This window comes from Chroicocephalus ridibundus, chromosome 9, assembly GCF_963924245.1.
Source record: "Chroicocephalus ridibundus chromosome 9, bChrRid1.1, whole genome shotgun sequence".
Taxonomy (NCBI): domain Eukaryota; kingdom Metazoa; phylum Chordata; class Aves; order Charadriiformes; family Laridae; genus Chroicocephalus; species Chroicocephalus ridibundus.
The window spans coordinates 47,755,474-47,767,867 of record NC_086292.1 but is presented as its reverse complement, the minus strand read 5'-3'; the positions used below and the strand labels follow the sequence as shown (position 1 = coordinate 47,767,867).

The following is a 12,394-nucleotide window of genomic DNA, read 5'->3' as shown; positions in this document are numbered from 1 at the left end:
CTAATGAAGAAAAATAGCCTTCTGGAGCTAGCGAGAGAGCGGAGAGCTGGGTTTGCAAAAAAAGAGGTGGGGAAGCCAGCAGTCACTCCAGCACACATGTATTCTCCACTGCCCCCTTCTCCTGGTTTAGGTGGCTGGTGCAAGAGCTTGGGAAGGCTGCAAACCAGGACAAGGCAGCAAGAGAAAGGTTGTAAACCTGGAGGCACGGAAGCAGTGGTGGGAGTGGAGAAGTTTTTTGGGAGGCAGGGAGATTGCAGGGAGTCCCTTACGGAAACAGTGTACCAATTCTGGCCCAAACTATCTTTATCCATTTGGAAACTCTACCATCACCTGTGGCCATGTATTGACATGTTACCAAGAAGCACACAGTGCAGGACAAAGGATTTTGGCAGCCTCATATGTACATAAAATATTGTACAATGTAGGGATTCATGGTGTGGCTACAACAAAAATAAGTTCTGTTAGCCATTTTGGTTCCCATCAACAAGGGACTTGGTCTTACGTTTCTTACATACTGAGATGATAAAAAAAGCAGGAACTCAGCCAACTTTATTATTCTAATTAGAAAATAATCACTAATAGTTCATAACACAAATATAGCATTTCATCTTGAAAAGACTGTGCAAGCATATGATTGCTGGCTAGGAGCTAAGCTAGCTGTTCAAATCACCTGTCATGAGCATTTTGGTCTAATGATTTTTACCATCATACATTTATAACTTTTGGTACATCTTTCAGGAAGAAAATTGCAACTATGGGGTGCAGTTCGTTCCCTGTCTGATACCTCTCTGGGCATCCAGTGTCACTGACTCACTCTAAAAAGCAGCAGTGGTGCAGCCGATTTGACAATACGAGGGCAGAAGCTTTGGACGGTAGAGGATGCTAGAGAAGAGGTAAATTTTCCATCGTGCTTTTCTCTATTAGCATCCCCTCAGTCTTGCCTGATATCAGCTCTAGCCAGCTTCTCTCCATCCAGGGGCTGCTCTAGGCAGTCAGCGAGCTGCGTCTGTTTTCCTATGTCTGCATGCTCCTGCAACTGCGTGCGTGCGCGTAACTGCAAACCGAGGCACCTTGAAATGGGTCCAGAAGTTTGCATGATCTCCCGCTAAGCACATCCGTGGAGTTTGATGGGTGTCTGCTCTGGAGATCCCCTTCTTTCATCTGCAGGAGGCAGGGAGACTTGTTTTTTTCCCATCTCCTACCCTACGCTGAGCCACCAAGTGTTTCTGCCTCAGCTATAGAGTTTGCTTCCTCATTCCCACATGCACTGTTCGGGCGGCAACCTTGGGATGCCGGCGTGTCGGTCTGATTCTTTGTCCTTTTAGTCTATTTAAGGTATTTAAATTGACTCGGGCGGAGAAAACACATAAACAAACCCCAAGGCTTCAGGACTAGATCCCCTCTCCCCCGAACAACAAATGGTTAAATAAATAACGACATGTCAAACCAACCATCACCGAACGAATAAGCCAAAAACCAGCGTCAGCGCCGCAGGAAACGGGAAAGTTTCTGCGCTCTGAAGCTGGCCCCGGGGTACCGCGCGTAAATGCAAGAATCCAGGGGGAGCGGAGCGGAGCGCAGCCCCAGCCCGGCGTCTGCGGGAGCCGGGGCTGCACCGGTGCGCCCAGCCCTGCATCCCGGAGCTACAGCCCGAGAGATGCTGCTGTGACTTGGTTCTGCGCTGAGAAATGAACGGCTTCGAGCCCCCACCCCCGTCTCCTCCCTCCCTCCTCCTCCTTCCCCCTCCCCCGGGTCCTGCGGGGAGGCGGGTTTAAGGTGGGTCGTGTGGCCGCGGTAACTTTCCTAACAGAGCCAAAGAGGCGCCCGGAGTCCCCCGCAGCAGCATCGCCTTCCCGTCCTGGGCAGCGGCACCAGCGCGGCGCACCCGTGCGAGCAGCCCCGGTTCGGCCGTTGCAGCCCCGGCTGCCGCTCGTCGCCTCCCGCCGCCGCCTCTCGCAGCGTCGCGCTGCCGCCGCAGCCCCGCGGATCCGACCCCCACGGCGGGGCTCCGGCCCCGGGTCCCGCCGAGGTAGGTGCGAATCGGGACAGGGGCTGGGCGCTGCGGGCGACGGGGCACCGGAGCCCCTGTGACTGCAGCTGCGGCCCCCCACGCCCCGTTTGTTCCTGGTGCTGCTGCTGCGGGGCAAGGAGCTTCCTCTGCACCCTCTGGCTGCAAGGGAGGAAGCCCCCTTCCCTGCTCCTCCTGGAACTGCCCGGGCATCAAGGATGAGGCGGGGGGGAGGCAGCCTTTCTTCAGCCTCCCATTTCTGTCCCTTCCCTCGATCTTTCTTTGGGTTCTTGTTGGTGATTTTGGAAGTGGTGATCTAGGAGACTTGCGCGTGGGTGAGATCTTACGGCTTTATTAGGACTCTCCTCTACCAGCGCTTCCCTCAGAAGCCGCCCCCCCACCGCATGGTTTACTGGGGTGTTGTGTCGGCACGAACTTTCTTCTGGTTGCGGGAGGCAGATTTGGTCCCTGCGTGTCCCCGTCGTCGGGCTGCTGCTCTGCGCGGGCGAGCGGAGTGTCGGGCTGTCGCCTCGCTGCTCGGGTCGTAGCGGCTTCCCTTGCCTGCGCTTAACGGGGCTCCTGATGAAGAGGATCTTTGGTGTGGGGAGAGGCACAAGGGAGAAGTTGTAGGATGCAGAGTGTAAGTGATGCCTCGGTTTCTTAAGGCTGGGAAGTTGGTGGAATCTCACTCTCGCTGGTGCTACTCGCTGCTGCCAAACATTCCCTTCTTTTGCCTAGGAAGGACTCTGGCCACCTAGCCAGGTGGTTCTTAACAAAGGAGAAGTTTGGGAGTGTCAGGATATCAGCTCACAAATTCAAGGCTCAGCTGAGATCCTCAGGTGACGGCACACAGTTCTGATGCCAGTGTTTAATAATACTCATCTGCAAGCACTGGGCATCTGGTTGGCCCAGGTAGAGGTGGGCAGAGAATTGGAATCTTGTGAAACCAAGACAGTCACATCTCAAAGTATCACAGGAGTCAGAGATTTAGACAAACTCTGTGATCACAGAATACTGTGAAGGCTGGGGTTAGCCCCGCCCTCCCCCCCAGCAGATAGAAAGTCCAGAGTTAACTAAAAGGAAGTCTACAGTTAGTATTTTTATGATCTCCTGATTTAGAACATAAATATGTAACATACAAATTAACTAGAATGTAGCAGTCTGTCTACCTTCCGTATCCTGTCAAATGGGGGAGACCCCTGCCCCCTGATCATGCTCAGTCTTGTATTTTGGTAATAGAAACCTCAAGTCAGGTGATTGAATGTTATGTCTCTTCATTTCACATTAACAGGGTTAATTAATTCTATAGAGATTTCTTCTGGGATATCCAAGTCTCAGTCTGAATCCTTCCCGTTCTGTTAGACTTCTCTTAGAGTGCAGCTAGAGCTTTTCTGTCCCTCTCTCTGTTTGGACCTTCCTTATATGTCCACTTTGTTATTAAATGGCACAAGTTTTCCTTCCCAGAGTAATGTCTGATGGATGGATTCTTTTAGATGTATTGCCTTGCTTATGGTAGTGCTAAATAAAGGTGAGTAAACCAACTAAATGGTCTCATCATAGGATTTGGTTTTACGTTTATTGCTTTTACAGACTGAGGATCTGGTCTTTCAAAAGCTTATGAGCAAGTTTACATTCATGGGACCTGGCCTGGAGTCTATTAAAGTTAATGTGAGGCATCTGAATTGGCTTTGCCTTAGGACAATAGATACTGAGAAGCACATGTGATAGCTGTTTGCAAAATTAGTTTCAACGCAGGTGCACGAGTTACTTATTTGACGTTAACAACCTCTGGAGCCTTCTTCAATGTTCAAACTATTGAACTTAGTTTTCTTTCTGCTTCTTGTTAATATCTGAGTAAATTTGTTACAGAATTGAGAAAGTTTTATGGTGAAAGAGTTTCAACATAGGAAAGATTGAAAATGGTCATGTGATGGCTACCTATTGTACAAAATAAAATTTCAGTGCTATCTTTCTTTCCAGTCACTGTCATCTACTTGATAAAATTCCGTAATTTTAGTTAAAAAAAATTATTTGGTTGAGGTAAAATATACAATATTGGAAATGGATTATGTTGCTCCTGTTTTTTACTTATTAAAAAAGCACTAATCTGATCTCCTGTTTTTCCAATTAAAAATGCATTAATAGTCAAAACTATCAAATAGAAGCCAGTGTTCTGTTTTAATAAGTTGCATGTCTGTAAGCATATTTACTATGAATGGGGCATTCAGCCATTTTTACTTTGAATAATCCATCGTGTTTTAAATGCTAGGCAGCAGAATTCATACTTAAGCAAATGCATACAGCAAAACTATAAATCTTTGAAAACAGTTAATTATACTGGAACTGTGAATGTACCTTCAAGTACAGGCTGTATAAACTATTTCTCTGTAGTGTGATCACAATTCTTGCAAACCTTTTATCCTTGTCTGTGAAATCATTTCTAATTCTGTGCTCCTGCAAAGCATGTGTTTGGTTATTGTTTTCAAAACCATGTGGTTTGAGCTACTATTTAAATATAGTATTTATACTACTTTGGTTGTTCAGCTTAAAAAGAGAAGTGCTGTATACCATCGCATACTAAAAAGCTTCTATATAATTACTACTTTTTGCATTACTGCTGTGCAAATCTCTGGGGCGGGAATTTAAATGGAGACTTTATACAGTTCACAGTTACTTATATAAAAGCTACAAGCTCTTTTTCTTGAAACACAGGGGCTGTAGGCAGTGGGGAGTGTGAAGGTATGGTGCCTGCACTAGTCTTTACATTTTAAATATTGCAACATATATGCTTGCTGTTGGCCTTCGTGTACTTCCAAGTGCATAGAGAGTGTGTGGTGGGTTTTATCCATTTGTACCACTTTGGATTTGAATTACCTATTTACACACTTGGTTTTTATTGTCATTTTATGCAAATATGTCAATTCTGGTTGCGTCTAGCAGAGCTGGGAGGTGTGGGGTTACTTACACTGCCCCTCTCTCCCTTGCATATCTGTGGAAAGGAAACTGTGACATTGCAGAAGTCAGAGTCCTGTTCCAATTCAAAACTGAAGACGCTGGGAATTTCTCCGCTGATGGTGATGGACTTTAGACCATGCTATAGCTGCAGGTAGGATTCAGATCTCACAGTCATCTTAGGTTCTCTAGGATATCCTACCTGGTCTCTACTTGCTGGTCCACTAGCATTCAGTTGTCCTGTGAGACATACGTCGTATCTGGTGCCCTATACAGATATCTTGGTTTTCCTAGGGTGTCTCAAATAGCACTTGGCATCCATGTTTAGGCAACCGAGTCCTTCCCTGACTGTCTCACATGTTACTAAAAATGATTAATATGTAAAACCTGGGATCAAGAAAATAGTTACAATTACCATAGTGAATAAATGAGTTACCCCTAGAAAGGGTTGTTCAGATGTTAATGGAAAAGATGAAAAAAATCCAACCTCATTGTTCTGTACTGTGCAGGCTGACCGTGCTGCAGTAGCGATTGGTACTTTTTGCACAAAACTGATTGAAACCTCAGTGAGGAAGTTCTGTATGTTAAAGAAAGAGAGATGAAAAAGCTTATGGAAAATTAAAAGAGCTACTCTCAAAGGAGACAAATCCCAGATAGAATCGTTTTTAAGGATTGCCAGATGAATTCTGCCGTATGATACTTCTCTGTGATTCCTTTGAGTGATGTACAATTGGTGTATGCATACACAGAGGAGGAATTTTGTTTAAGAATTGCAAAATGTGATCCTTACCTTAGGAATTAAAGATTACGTACCAAATTCATGAAGAGACAATATTCCACACCCTTGTGAAGATCAGACTCAGTAGCTGGAAAACAGTGGGCTGCAGCCCAGAGAATCTAAGGTATTCGGTCAGGGTGTTCAAAGACAAGTCCAGAATTCTCTAAGATAAGTGTGTTTACAAACACTTGTATGTGAACAGTAGTGCTGAGCCCTTCAGGCTGTTTCTCCTGTCTGGCTGCTGCTCTAAAGGGAAAGTATTAAAATTTGTATGAAAGCTTCTTTCTGAGGGAGGGAGAGAGATATAAGATGAAGGTCACCCCTTAGCCTGCTCACAGAAATGCAGCAGGAAAGAAGAGCACATCCATTTGCACCAGATTGCAAACAAGACCAGAACTGGTAGGCCTAACTTGCCTTCGCAGTAAAAACTGGCGCTGAGAATTTCTCCTAGTAACAGCCGGACTATAAAGGCTAATGAATGAATAGGCATGAGCCTGAAATCTGATTCAGTGCTAGAGATACGCTTTGCCTGGAAGGGGAGTTAGATACAGTAGCCAAGTGAGAATAGGTCTGTGCCCTAACTTCACATACTTAATCTTCTAGGTGTTTCAACCCAACACATTTTATGAGCACTAATAGTCACTCTGAAGAACACTTGAAAGAGTTAAAAAGGCACCAGAGGACTGCCAGAATATGGCAGTTTAGTGGTTAGCCAAGTCTGAAATTTGTGAACAAATCTTTTATTTTTTTAATTAAATATTTTAATTTAGCTGGTAGATATGAGTAGAAATGGGTCTAGGTTGTCTTAAGTTCAGATATGCAGCTGAAGTTTTCTTTAACCTTTTGTCTTGGATGCCTTGTTAAGAACTAGACTTTTGTTAACCTCCTTTTTTTATCACAAGTGTTATGGCACATGATTTCTTGCGAGGTTTATGGAGTGTCATGAACACATGCAAATCTGCTTTCTCTGGAACAAAGAAGGTAGGAAAAAGCTATAGCAATACTATGAAGGGGAGTCTTGGAATTCACAGTTACCTCCTTAAGGGACCAAACCAGGAAGGTAAATGAAAAGCTCCAAATCTCTTCAGTTAGAGGATGTAACCTATTTCTATAGATTGTATGGCTAGATAAGGTCATTTGGGAGCATATTCTACTTTTTCATAGGATTTGAGTCTTTAATACTCACATCTGTTTTTGAGGCAAATACTTGAATAGTAAAAACTGTCATTTGACGCAGCCATTTTAAGAGCCTTTAAAGGTTTTTAGAAGGTTTGGTACAGATTTTTCTCCCCTTTTTTTTTACCAGTGTAAAACATGGAAATACACTGATATAAAGCCAGTGTAAGCATGTGGAGAATCAAATTCTTTATCATGCTTTTATAATCTACCAAGTGAGGGAAGCATGGATGATTTGTAAGTAGTCGACTGGCATATGGTACCATTATGATAACATCATGTTCACAGCACTTTCCAGATTGATATACAACCTTTCTAAAATAAGCTCAGTAGAAAAAGAAAAAAGAATGTAAAGTCATTTAGCAGCCAACATGCTTTTGGTAGCAGCATAGGACACTGGTAGGTGACTTCACTGACACTCGGTTTGTCAAATGAGTTGTGCATCATAGTCTAGTACCTACTTGACAGGCAGTCACTCCAGAAAACTGCCGTTGCACTTTGTACGCTGGGGTCTGATTCGTGCTTTCTTAATTCACAGTGAAATGCTGCGTTCATTTTCATTCCATGCAGTCTTGGCGAAGTCATGGGGGTTAGCACAAGGTATAGAATTTGTTTCTCAGGAGGAAGTCCAGTATTAAGCCCTTTGTTAGCAGTATAAGGAGAAAGGCTGGGGTTATCTGGGGATGGAGACTGAATTATACTCTACTTCTGGATGGAAATATCCAGACTGAGATTGAAACTGTCTCATTGACATGCTGTGTCATTTATGGTTCTCAAGGAACGGTAAAATCATAAATATTCTTAGAAGCAGGAGCCTTGACAAGACAAACTATGGCAATGTTTCAGTATTCAAAGGAGTTTTATCTACTTGCCTCAGCTAGCTTAATTCTATTAAAGAATTAAAACAATGATGCTTTATATGTCATTATTATAGCATAAATTATACTTTTGTTTGCCTTCATTTAAATGTAAAAGCTGTAAATATCACTTTAAAGAAGTGCTGGCTGATTAATTTGAAATCGTATTAACTTCTCTGTGTTAAAATGGATAAGGCAAATCAAAACCATTAAAGTTATAACACCTACCATTTCTCAAACTTAGTAAAAATGTCCAGTGCAGTGATGTTCTTCATCCCTTCTTCTCTTCTAATTTCCTTTTTCTGCATATTTCAGGTAGGCATTTTATCAACCAAACAGGGCCAATCAGTTATTTTACAGATACAATTCAAGCATTGGAAAATTTACTTCTCGGTGTTATTATGCATTGCCTTCTACAAAACACCGTGTGACTAGTCATGCACTGAAATGCCAGGGAAAGAGGAGTTTTATACCAGTGTTTCTTTGCAAAGGGATTAGCAGACCTTTGAAGGCTTGTTCTTGCAGATGGTATCACCTTTAGGATGAATTGCCTTCTAGATATGATGCCTGCCCCCTTCCTCCAAGGAAGTCAAGGTGTAGTCCTAGGTAGGCTGCTAGCCCTCAAGATGCACTAGCAGACCAGACCAGGCATTTAACTTTTGGTTTATTTAAATCTGGTGAGATGAATCCCTCCCTTTCATAATGATGTCTAGTTCCCATTTTCCTTGTAAAGAAAGGCAAACAGATTAAACAGTTTAATGTAAATAAATGAATGAACAAATTTGAAAATTATGATTTTTAACTGAGCTTTAGTTTAGGTGTGATGGGTTTTGATAGCTATAGTGTTAAAGCAGGACAGAGCTGTGCATGTATCTTATACAGAGTGTAGAGTGACATTCTTGCTGTTTTACTGTAAGCTTTTCCTGGATGAGGATTTTTGTATGTAGCCCTAACTATTACTGGGTAATGTTACGACAGAAAATATCATTATACTTAGTTATGTAGAAATTTGTTTTGAGGAGCAAAGTACAGTAACTGCAGTCACTGACTACAACTACTAATAATCACTTTTCCAGAAGACTGCAAAAATCTTGAATAATAAGTACTCCAACAAATCAGTCTTCTTTAGTGGTGGGAAGTGTAAATTACAGTGAGAAGTTCTTTTGGTTTGGAGTCTTTGGTGCCATTATAGCTGTCATTAATTATATATTAAGTGTTTGAAAGGAAAGACATCAGTAGCCCATAGGATGTATTTGCATAGTAATTGAGGATTGATTAGATGCAGTCTCTGCAGTGAGGGCTACTGGGAATAGTCACAGAAATTACAACAGTGGTAAATTACATTTACAAAATATTCATTTATAGTAAATAATGATGGTCAAATATACAAAAAGATTTGTATGCTGCAAATGGCAGGAGACTCATTTGCATGGTACTGGGTGTTGCAGGAGAGGATCCATCCATTTGGTACCTAGCACTGGATTATAAACTCTTCAGGGCAGAACTTGATTTATGTAAACCAAGGTCTGTTGAATGACAAAATACCATCTGCCATGTGTGGTCAGAAGATAGCGAAGTATCAGTTAACAAACGAATGCAGTGGGCACTCTTAACAGTTGAGGCAGCTGCTACGTCCATTCCAATCCACAGGAATTTTGGAAAGTTTTATATTTCTTAATCTTTCTTTTTGATTTATATTGTACTACTTTGGCTGATAAAGATGTAATTGAAACTTATTTCTCAAAATATGTTCCCTACGATTGTTTGTGGATGATCTGAGTGCAGCCTGGAAACTGAGCTTGTTCCTCTTGCTCTGATTTGTAAAATGCAAAAAATGTGGGATCTCTGAATAAGGAGCAAACAATGTTAAACAAGAAAGGTCATGGAAAATAGCTTGGCAGGCAGAGGTGTGTGGATAGGAATAATACAGAAAGTCACTTTTAAATATAGAAAAGAGCAAGTAAAAGAAACACAATTGGGAAGAGGAGACAAAAAGACAACTAAATAAAATTCAGCCACAGATAAAAAGCTCACCCAGAAATTTTTGAATTAAATGAGAATGGTAAAGTGAGGAATCGGATCTGTGTATGGTGTGCAAAATCCTTTTGCTTGACAAAGAGAGAGAGAGTCAAAGAGAAATAGTTAGCAGGATGCTGCTGCGCTGATTAAGGTCAAGCATTTAACGCTGATGGTTTCTAGATAATCCAGACGTCCTCCCCATTATTTTTTTTAGCAGCTATTTTTTCCCTGCTCTCTTATTTTCCTGCAGGTCTTTCTTTTGTTTTGTCCTCTCTAGCGTTCTTTTAGACTTTGTTTAAGGATTAAGTTTTCCACTTGAAGGGCAGCTTGATAGAACATTAAGCAGAGGACAACTTTAGGGTCTGTGTTCTCCATGTAGTAGAGAGCTAAGTTTAGGTTGTTTGTTCTGTATGCAGGCATTCAAAAAACAGAAGACCTACTTAAAATAATGTACACTGGAAGCAGATTCGTAGTTCTGTTGACTTTTGTAAAAGAAACATGTTTGCACAGGTACTCTAGAATGAAATAGGCTCTGACTTTTGTACATAGCCGATGTGCAGACTACTGAAGGTGAAAGCAAATGTGTATTCTGACCTTGCAAAAGTGCTGTTGTGGTGTAAATTTTAGTAATATAGCACACTGTATTTATCTGACAGGATGCATAAATGTTGTTAGGATTTGATTGTTCTGTCCTGCTGTGTTGTGCATGAAGCAGCACCCAGAAAGGTGAAGGACTGGTGTCTCAATGCTACTTTTCCACTTCGTAATGGAATATGGCCTAAGTTTGGCCATTGTAAGTTCAACAGACCCTGCTGTCTGTGCACTCCTGCTCCACTGCGGACTGCTACTGCATGCTTGATATTCTCCAAATTTGTCTGTGTCTGGCTGCAGCAATGCAATCCCCAGCTACCTTTCGGTTGTGGCTTTCCAGGTGGGTTTTTTTTTTTTTAGGATATGGTGGTCAACAGACACCTCATTGGTGTTTGGAATAATAGGAGTTTGGGAGTTTGCTGGTGGCAGCACCAAAGAGAATTAAGTAAAGAAAGGAATTCAACTTAATTCTGGAAGAGAAAGTAGTACAAAAGGAGGACGTAGAACTCTGAAAGGACAGTATTTGGATATGTAGATGTATTTTTAGGCACTTAGGCGTTTCAAAAAGCTAGGAATGTGATCATACAAAACAAGCATGTAATCTTACAAAACTCTAAGGGTGTGGAGTCTCCATCCTTGGTGCCCGGACGCTGTCCTGGGAAGCTGGCTCAAGGTGGCCCAGCTTGAGTAGGGGGGTTGGAGCAGATGACATCCAGGGGCCTCTTCCAGCCTCAACCATTCTCTGATTGTGTGAAACTGAGATGAATTAAATACTTAACAGTTGTCACTGAAAAGTGAACAAACCTACCCAGTACTTCCATGGATGCTAAAATCACTAGAAGACATTACTAGAGTTCTTGCTAATGTTTCTGTGTTGTTTTGGTTTTTCTTCATTTTTTTTTGTCATTGCTAGCAGCACCATACGTTTGTTAGCACTGGATTTACTTCACTGAACCCATTTAGGAACATTGACTTTCTTTACAAAAAGGTTACTTTTTTCATGTAGAAGTGGCTCTTTTCCACGTTCTGGGGTGCTTGCATACCACTTGTTTATCACATTGCGTGGGGAAAACTAAAAAAGTAGTATAAATTCTTAACTCTTGCATTAGAGTTCTGGAGAAGAAATTGTGTAAATCAGTATGCATAAAAATATCACTGTTAGGAGGCTGTGTGGTAAATTATAAGCTTGACTTCTTGTGTGTGAGGGTTAGTACATCTGCTCTCATGAATCATTCTGGTTATCAGTGTGAAGAACGCAGCCTTAAAAAGTTATGTCACTTCAGGTAAATTCTTAAGCCACAGTGAGAAAGATCTCCTTGTGAGCAGGTATGATCCCCGTTTAGAACATCTGATCCACTCAGGGCGAGCGGTGCTTGAGCGTGTTTGCATTTCTTACTGAAACCCCAGCTGCTAGTCAGACTTTCTTTCTTTGCAGCTATCATCTTGGACATCTGTGTATGAATTAAAAGAAGTCTTGTGTGGCATGTTGCCTGTCATAGAAAAAAAGACATATACTTTTGATTACAAGTATTTCTTGCATTAGCGTAATAGCTTGTTATTCATTACGTAGGAATTCATAATGGACAAAGAATTCTCATCTAGCTAAAACTAGCTATTCAAAGGCATCAGATACTAGGCTGTTTGGAAATAGGATAAGGTGGTCTTCATCCCAGTCTCCTTCATACTGTAATGTTCTTTTTTTAATTGTACACAAGACTTAAATCTAAATCTATACAGTGTATGCCAAAAATATGATGTAGCCTTTGTTGCTCACTAGTGTATTGTGACATACATTCACAAATTTGCTGTATGAAGGACATCACTTTTTATTGTTTTCAGCCTCTCTCAGAGCTGAATTTCAAATCTGAACTCAAACTAAGTCCACAGTGATGGAAAGTGCTAGCAGTGGGGATATTCAACTGCGCTGAGTCTTGCTGTTCTTTTGAAGATGAGGCTTTCATCAGAGATATGTAGGACAGTAAGTTTTTTAGGACAAACAGTTTGGATGTCTTT

General features: G+C 42.0%; 1 protein-coding gene across 14 annotated transcripts in view; it reads left to right on the top strand.

Annotated features, from left to right (window-relative positions):
- Positions 1-727: 727 nt before the first annotated feature.
- Positions 728-12,394, top strand: part of MEGF11 (multiple EGF like domains 11) — a 283,386-nt gene continuing 271,719 nt past the window's right edge. For 3 of the 14 annotated variants that reach the window (XM_063347296.1, XM_063347302.1, XM_063347303.1), the window contains exon 1: positions 728-2,029. The gene's annotated coding sequence lies outside the window, so the exon portion shown is untranslated. Of the gene's footprint in view, positions 2,030-2,628; positions 2,649-12,394 lie in introns of those variants that run through there. The other 11 variants (XM_063347294.1, XM_063347304.1, XM_063347300.1 and 8 more) reach the window with 7 other exon arrangements.